Below are 9,518 nucleotides of genomic sequence, written 5' to 3'. Positions count from 1 at the left end.
ATGGGCCCAGCCCAAACCACTTTGAAAGTCACAGAGCTCTTCAGTAAGGCCATTCTACTGCCAATGTTTGTCTATGAAGATTGCATGGCTGTGCTCGAGTTTTATATATCTGTCAGCAATAGCCGAATCCACTAATTTGAAGTGGTGTCCACATACTTTTGTATATATAGTGTATGTAAGCATTAAATGTGAATGTAAAGTTTTCAATTTCCTTCTACATATCACTTTATGGCTGTGGCCATTACGTACATTTGACATACCAGCCTAGAATCCAATTTAGGACGTTGTGGGTTTCGCGGGCCATCACACATCGGACTTCCATACAACACTTTAAAGCTATTGACCTAATTTCATACCTCGACACATTGGATACACATCCTTGTTCAACATAATTATTAACTGCCTGCTTATAAGTGTCTATAAGCCAGCTGAATCAGTTGGGGATTTTTTTCTTTTAAATAGTCATGGAGTCAGACGTCATATTGCAGTCCTATTCAGAATGCATTGGATTGCCTCCTCAGGACCCAGGAGTATCCCACCTGTATGACAGTGGCCATGTCGTACAATGGCCTGGCCTGCCTGGTCATACTGGGCGACGACCTGAGTCGTGTCAATAAGGAGGCCTGTCTAATGGGCCTGAAAGCCCTGCAGCTAGAGGACGGGAGGTGAACACATAGTCACTCTCCACTGCAGTTCATTTACCAGCTGTACTAACAATGAGTTACTGTTAAGTAAGTTACTGTTAAGCAAAGCACTAAACCATCTACACTTGTTACTGGGCCGCTGCACTGCGGCTGACCTATTTGCTTCCAATCCCTCGGGTGAGTCGGGTTGTGAGCATAAAGACATGTTTCCGTTGTCTTTAGGTTGATGGACAATGAAGTATTATTTTCTTCTAATGTTAGTGTTTGGTACTTTATAGTTTTTTTGTGCTTTATGTGAAGGGAAACCTGTTTAACAATGTCAGCGTTGAGACCACTGTCAGAGATCACAGCGTCCTGATTTAACCAGTAAAACCCTTTGACACAGCAAACCTCGTCCTTACACGTACAAAAAAGGCCTTTAATGTCAAGGTACAAATCTGTCGTTCTGCCCCTGAACAGGCAGTTAACCCACTGTTCCTAGGCCGTCATTGAAAATAAGAATTTGTTCTTAACTGACTTGCCTAGTTAAATAAAGGTAAAATAAATAAAAATCCAATGCACCTTCAAAAGAAGGTCACCACTGACACAGATGCTTGATATAAGTCTATCTCTATGACGTGTTGACTACAACAGAAATAAACACTGGGTTAAACCAACGTTGGTTTAAACCCCAGTTTTACACTAGCAAGTAGTGGTTGAGGGCTGAACCCTTGTAGAAAAGACTGGAAGGAAAAATGACTTGAGGTTTGTGTACTGCGCAGCATGCATCTGCTACATGCTCGATGACTGGTCAGGCATGGACATCGACTACATCAGGAGAAGTATGGTAAGTTTGTTGTTTTACTTTGTCTCTTTCATCAAGCAGCCTGCTGCACTGAACCGCCTCAGTCTTTTCTACAAGGGTTCAGCCCTCAACCACGACTTGCTAGAGTGTAAAACTGGGGTTTAAACCAACATTGGTTTAACCCAGTGTTTATTTCTGTTGTAGTCAACACATCATAGAGATAGACTTATATCAAGCATCTGTGTCAGTGGTGGCCTTCTTTTGAAGGTGCATTGGATTTTTATTTATTTTACCTTTATTTAACTAGGCAAGTCAGTTAAGAACAACTTCTTATTTTCAATGACTGCCAAGGAACAGTGGGTTAACGGCCTGTTCAGGGGGAGAACAACAGATTTGTAACTTGTCAGCTCGGGGGTTATGAACTTGTAACCTTCCGGTTACTAATCCAACGCTCTACCACTAGGCTACCGCCCCAAATTAAAGGGCTGTCTTGTCAACAGCCTGACCTTTTACAGTCAAAGCTTTCAGAGAGAAACAGTTTACACAAGTCCTGAGTTTTATTACATTCTCACTTTATCCTCCCTTCCAAGTCACAAGGGGATGGTGAGACGGAGATGATTGAGACCAGGCACCATTGTGTCCTGCTGGGCCTCATAATAGTGATTGTTTCCTCTGTGATATCCCCTGCTTTCCCATCTCTGTAATCTAACAAAAAAATATATATAGTACAGTCTGGAGGGCATTCAGCGGTATTCCTGTCTGGATGGCTGTAATGGATTACATTGAGCTGTGTGTGTGTTTTGGGGCCATGCAGTTGGCTGGTGTGACATGGAGACACAGAGGCAGTCAAGAAGCCCATGCAGCACTGGTCCTAAGCTCTGGGGGTTTTCTCAGATGCCTATAAATCGAGGAAATGATCCAGACGGGAGGGAAGGCCTCTAATCCTCTTGCTGCCTAATTTGGTGGGCTTTTAACCCCCTGGGGCGGGGCACCTCTAGTAAACATTACTACTTTCAACATTGTTACTTCCTCATTGTTATTGTCGCCAAAGCTGGTCTGCCTCATCAAGCGTGTGTATGAAGTGCGGTTTAGCATAGTTAGCAAGCAGCACTGTAGACACATTGCCGTGGATTGCTCCACGTGGGCATTGATTGAGCAGCTTGTGTCCCGATCTCGCCTTTCCTCATAGATCACATATGTCACCCCATCTTCAAGTTATTATACGGTTTCAGTGATGGGTATCTATCCCTCACATGGTCCTATGTTTGCCTAATAATCTGAATGTTGTTTTTGCTTCCTCAGTCATATGACAATGGCATTGGCCAGGAGGCTGGATTGGAATCGCATGGCGAGTATGGCAGGCAGCACCCGGGATTGATTGATATTATGGGTCTAGAGTGGGATTAGTCATTAGCCCAAAACCTTACTAGAACAAATATCCTCTTAATTCCTTCCAATTAAGCCCTATTATTCCAGGGAATCCCCCGGGGTTAGCTAAGCTGCTGCATAGAGAGATTTGTGTAATGAAACCATGGGACGTGACACAAAGCATTTATATTCAAGTTAAGAAAAAAATGTGGAGATTATAACCTTTATTTAACCCTGGGGGGGGGGCTTGATTATTAATATTATCTCAAATAGGTAGGTACATACACCTAACCATCTGCCGAGTGCAAGGTTCTCCCTCATTGTTAGCGGCCTCCACACAGCTGCTGCCGTGGCAGATTTATACACCGCCTCCGCAACTTCCCCCACAAGTACACCTCTGCAGTTGGGAAGTGATCCAAAAGCTCTGATGCTAATGTTGTGACAGTTGAAAAGGAAAACTGGTGATTGATAGTGGTGCTGGTGGCTGATAACCCCTGTCATTAAGCAGTCTGTCTGTCTGTCTGTCAGGTGGGTCCACATTCTGTGCCGTCACCACCCTGTGTCTGATGGGCAAATTAGAGGAGATGTTCAGCGAGAGTGAGCTGAACAGGATACGCCGCTGGTGCATGAGACCGCAGAACGGCTTCCACGGCCGCCCCAACAAGCCCGTCGACACGTGCTACTCCTTCTGGGTGGGCGCCACACTCTAGGAAACGGGAACTGGGCTGGAACCTCTGCAGATATTTCAGCGTATACTCACTTTATGGTTCATTAATGCTGCTTTATTTGCGAAAGGTCCAGTAAATTAATCAAATATGTTCGTAGTATGCATTGACTTTCATTTAGCAGGCCGTACTTCCCCAGGCCATACTTCAACCATACTTCAACCCATTACACTTATACGGAAGCCCAGCCTAAAACCCCAAAGAGCAAGCAATGCAAATGTAGTAGCACAGTAGCTAGAAAATACTCTGTAGAAAGGCAGAAACCTAGGAAGAAACCTTGGTTCCTAGAGAGGAACCAAGCTCTGAGGGGTGGTCAATCCTGTTCTGGCTGTGCCAGGTGGAGATTATAAGGGTACATGGCCATAAAGGACAGATTGTTCTACAAAAATATTCAAGTGTTCATAGAGGACCAGCAGGGTCAAGCAATATCACAGTGGTTATTGAGGATGCAACAGGTCAGCACTTCAGGAGTAAACATAAGTTGGCTTTTCATAGCCAAACATTCAGAGGTCGAGACAGCAGGTATGAGAGGGAGGGAGATGAAGACAGCGAAAAAGCAGGCCAGGGACAAGGTAGCACGTCCTGTGAACAGGTCAGAGAATGCATGATCAGTGCGTTAACAGAGTCGGGACAGTCTGATTGGCTGAAGCTGGGAGTGATCGATAACTCATGTGAGGGAGAGAACTAGACTAGGTGGCGCCAGCCAGACATAAACAGACAAACACTCTGGAAAATAGTCCTACAGCGTCTTCGGCAGGGAAATTCATAACACTGTGCATTTAATGTGTGGCATGATCTTACGGTATAGGAGCTCTTACTAAAGGGGTTTGTAATTGAGATGGTAACCTTTGCTGCCTGACCACTCATGTTTAGCCAACTGCACAGCGGTCACTGTGCAATGGAGATTATGGAACCGGAGAATATACAGGAGTCTTGAGAATTGATCCCTAGATACACAAGTGGATATTGATAGCGTTATATAAACGAACGCTTCCAGACTGTCCATTGTAAATTGTCTTTCTAGGTCCATGTGTTAGTGTAATGGTTAGTTACCACCTGTGCATCTGAAGATTGCGGGTTTGCCTCAGAGGACACATTTTGACATTTTTTGTTTGTTTATACTTTTGTCAACCCCCTCGCAACAGACAATTATTTTGATTTATTAGGTGGTTCTTCAAATAGCCTTAGGGTTCGTGGAGAATCAGGCGAGTGGCATTGAGTGTGGTGTGTAGCTCCTGTGTAGCTCAGTTGGTAGAGTATGGCACTTGCTAAGCCAGGGTTGTGTGTTCGATTCCCATGGGGGCCAGTATGTGAATGTATGTCCTCACTACTGTAAGTTGCTCTGTAGAGGAGTGACTGCTAAATGACCCCAAAACATGTTACTACTGCGTGTGTTGCTAGAGGAGAGATCAGACGCTCAAGGAAAGGGTTGTTGCTCTCATCTGTGAGATGCATGCTATCCCTATAGGGATTGAGGGCATGTTCCTATCATGGGGAAACAGCAGCTGGTTGACAAAGTGCTGGGCCATGAAACATAAGCTTATGATGGTTTTTAACAATGCATCGTTTCTAAAACGGCTGAAGAATTCAGAGTGGTGTTTCCCAAAACAGCACGTAGGGAGAGCTTTAAATAAGTGCTTCGTTAGAGCATGTGTCGATACTGATGGGATCGAAAGGCAGTGCTGGTCTCGGGTCAGCGTTCTCCATTCAACTCTTACCTTAACATTAGATACTGACGACAGATCAGCTCCTAGAGAGAAATTATCACCTATGGCTGCAAATATTGAGGCGGCTTATTCTAATGCTATGTACATTCATATTTATATTTTAATGCAGTCATCTCGGGTTTTCATTTGAAGCATATTTTTACCCTTCGCTTGTTTATAACGATGGCAAAGACATTGGCAACTTTGTATTGTAGTCAACTTTGTTCTGAATTTATCGGCGGTCACAGATGCAGATCAGCAACTTGATTCTATGTTTAGCTGAGATCTTCTGTGTATAAAGCGCAAAAAAGCATTTAACGACCCAGTTAGCGTTCTACGAGGGGTCTGAGGCAGTCGGTAAATGACAAGTGTTTTCAAGGGTAACTGTAGTGACGATGGTTTTGGGAAACAGCTCAGAGATTTAACGATGCGCCTATGAATGTTTTGACGATAAACTTTGCCTTAAGATCAGTGCTCAACTTGGGCCGGAGCTGTCCGGAGAGCCCACTTCAAATTTTCAAGAAACTGCATAGCAGCTCCTCTATAAAACAAAGTGACCCATTATCAGCCCGGATTCACACAGTGTCGAGAAAAGGTTGATCAAAGCGGAATGAAGGCGGGATTTGCATTCATAGGCTGTTTGAAAATGTTTGAATCCTAAGCATCCTGCATACACATTGTTTGAAGTACAATAGACCAACATAGCTGTAGTAGGTCAAAGCTGTGCGCTGGAAAACCTTGGTAGAGCATGGGTGGTGTAGGCATTGCGGCGCTCTTGAATTTTCTTTATTTTTCGGTTTCAGACCATCCCCTCCTTCTCACTTAAAACTTTTTTTTAGTTAGTAAAAGCTCTGTAGAGCGCTGGTGTGCTCTAGCTCTAATGTGTCACAGTGATTCCCCCCTCCCCCCCGGCCTAATTCTAACCTTTCCTCTTTTCAGCTCCTCGACGTCTTTCGGTATACTAATTTTGAGATTAACCTGGAACTACATCCTGTCCACTCAGGACCATTTGGTGGGCGGCTTCACTAAATTACCAGACAGTCATTCAGATAAGGTTACTCTGGCTCTGTACAGGTGTAGATGGGGTGGGAGGGAGTGTTGGCCTTTGTCAATGGAAAACGCCCAGTAAGCCAACAGCCAGGGGGCAGGGATGTCTAATTTATGAGGACACAGGGGAAGGAACAGGCCTCATGTTAAAGTAACTGTTTGGTTTGTTCTCAGGTCATTTAGATGGAGGGGAATGAGAATAAAGAAGGAACAATATGAGAGAACTATCACACAAAAGTATTGTTAGAGTGCATGCAGTGAAGTGTAATAGTTGTTTTAAAATTATTTTGTGTAATATTTTGTGTAATATTTCAGTTAAGTGCACAAAAGTCAATATTAGGAAGGTGTTCTTAAAGTTTTGTACAGGATTTAAGAAAATTCCACATAATTTTCAGAGAAGTCAGGCACAGGAGAGCAAAAACTAATTTACAATGGTGCAGTTTAATAAACAAAACCACCGTAAACAGAACAATAAATCAATAGGTAAACAAAACCCATTACACACCAGCATAACGTGCACAAGCACTACAATAAACAATTCCGGACAAGGACATGGGGGGAACAGAGGGTTAAATACACAACATGTAATGATAGAATCGAAACCAGGTGTGTGGAAGATAAGACAAAACAAATGGAAAGTGAACGGTGGATCGGCGATAGCTAGAAGACCGGTGATGTCGACTTCCGAACGCCACCGGAACAAGGAGAGGGACCGACTTCGGCGGAAGTCGTGACATTTATTAATAACAAGTAGTCCATAGTGACAGTTATTGATGCTTGCAATTAATCCTGTTTTGGCAGCACCTTAGAGTTGCTCTCTCTTAAAACCATATCTTAGTTATTTAATGATATTTTGGAGGGGTCTGTACAGCCATCAGGTGGAGCCACTAATTCATGTCGGGCAAATGTGAGGTTGTGAAAGGAGCTGTGAACCTTGTCTTCTATATGATTTTTAAAAGTCCCCTAGTCACATTTCAGTCTGACTACATTGCATGCACCTGCTAGATCTCACAAAGGTGTTAAACCTGACGAAGATCCGTTTGGGATCGAAGCATTGTCAAAGCTGTGAATTTGGAGCATAAACAGTGTGCGGGCCTTCCTGTTATTTACAAACATACAGCTAACCACATCTTATGCTATAGCAATCGGACGCCTGACTGCGCAGTTGATTACATAGCGTCCAACCATTAGTTGATTTAAAGCAACGTCAGCTATGCAATCGAACGTGGAATGTGACCGAAGCCACAGTGCCCTTTCAGTGTGGGTGCTGGGGCATGTCACTTGGCTGACCTACCTTCCTCTCTCTTCTGGTCCACGTGTCTGTTCCAGACCCGCTGCACGCCTACTTTAGGATCTGCGGCCTGTCGTTGATAGGGGAGGCCAACCTGCAGCAAGTTCACATCGCCCTGAACGTGAGCGAGAGAGCCTTTGAGTATCTGCAGCATCTGCACCAGACGTGGAGAGACGCCTGAAGCTGACAGCAGCAGGCCTCCCACAACCACACCCCAGCCTCCAAGTACTGCCACCATACTCCCTAAGCCATGTGCAGCAGTTCCCTCTGTTACCTTAGAAATATAAACGATAGTGGGTCTCACTGAAACAGGGGGGAAAGGTGAATAAATAATGTTTGGGGCACATCAATAATGGAGCGCAAACTGGCGGAGTAGATGCTCAGGCCGGGCAAGTTCTGCTAATTCTGCTTAGTGTCTTTCGAGACAGATTCAGTGTTACAATTAAATGTTTTGTAGATACTGTATTTATTTCCGTTCTTCTGAGACACATGCACTTTAAAAGACTAAAATTCTAGCTGCTAGAAACACTGTAGGTTCTCTGCTACATTTTCAAAAGATATTTAAGACTTTTTGCCTTGTATTGCGTGTTGTTGTTTTTTGGTCAAAATGTTTTTGTCTGAAACCAACATGGTCACTACACCGATCCAGTCTCTTGTGTTTGTCCAGGATAAGTTGTTTTTTAGCATCTGTGTATTTTGTTAACCTGTGTAGCTGGCTCCAGTAATATTTTGGGGCTATGGCAGTTTTCTGTACTCCTAGGCTGACAAGTCACGAGACCACTCCCTCAAACTTCATTCCTTTCTCTGAAATGTTCTTCACACAGCAAAAACTGGGCTCTCTAACCCGAGGGGCCTTTACAGTATGGATTTGCCTGTCGCTGCAGATGTGTTATTTTTTATTTATTTTTTACCTTTATTTAACCAGGCAAGTCAGTTAAGAACAAATTCTTATTTTCAATGACGGCCTGGGAACAGTGGGTTAACTGCCTGTTCAGGGCAATTATTGGGTCAAAAGACACATGAATGTTTGTCTTGACATGAACTATACAGAAAAAAGTTACTTTGAATTAATTTTTTCTATACATTATAGAAATATTGAGTGTAGATATTATGTAAATGTCACCTTTATCATGCAAGTGCTCAATCTTATCACTGCTATTTCAGTGAGATAGGTGGATTTGATATGCAATGTTATGTGAAATAAATAATAGCATTTTCTCTGTATCGTGTCAAATCAACTAAACTTGTGCTAAAACTGGCTTGGAAGTGCATATTTATGTGAAACACGCCTGCCTTTTCATTTGTGCAGAGTGCAAGTTAGAAAGAAGCCTGTTTATGTTTCAGTTTAAAGAAACAGTAAATTGTCATCAGAGGTTGTTTAGTCTTAGATCTAATCAAGGAGATTGTCCTTGGGGTCTGCAGTTTGCTGGTTTGCCAGTCATCAGTTAGTTTATCCACTCACCACTTTAATCAGCATCTCATGAAATCCAGCATCCCTCCCCTATCTTGATTTTTACTGCAAAGTGAAGGTGTGCCAACAAAATCAGCACGATGACAGAGTATAAAACAGAAGTACACTCTTAATTAATGCTGCAGTCCTTATGAAGACTAAGGAAAATGTCATTTTCTCTGCTACAAATAAAAAGTATACAGCATCTGACCTTGCATGTGACATGACATGCCATCTCGAAGCCAAAGACAAATTTACTTAAAAGTTACATAATTGTAAGAGCAACGCATTTCTTAAGCCCTTTTAAACCAGTAGGTAAATAATGACTCAATAATTGAATGACTCAATCACACAAGCCAGTGCCGCGTGGGGTCCATTATGTGGCTTTATATGGTGCACTGATATTGGTTGTAAAAGGTGACATGGGCTTTCAAAGACCTCCGCTTGTTTTTGTGGGGTTTTTTTTACCATCCGCCTGAAGCGGCCATCTGGTGACGCCGTCG

The 9,518-nt window shown here is 43.3% G+C and overlaps 1 pseudogene; it reads left to right on the top strand.

The window, feature by feature from the left end:
* On the top strand, positions 1 to 7,746 carry LOC135513663 (geranylgeranyl transferase type-1 subunit beta-like; annotated as a pseudogene).
* Positions 7,747 to 9,518: the final 1,772 nt, after the last annotated feature.

Source organism: Oncorhynchus masou, chromosome 25, assembly GCF_036934945.1.
Source record: "Oncorhynchus masou masou isolate Uvic2021 chromosome 25, UVic_Omas_1.1, whole genome shotgun sequence".
NCBI lineage: Eukaryota > Metazoa > Chordata > Actinopteri > Salmoniformes > Salmonidae > Oncorhynchus > Oncorhynchus masou.
The sequence above is the reverse complement of the archived record's forward strand: the minus strand, read 5'-3'. Positions and strand labels throughout refer to the sequence as shown.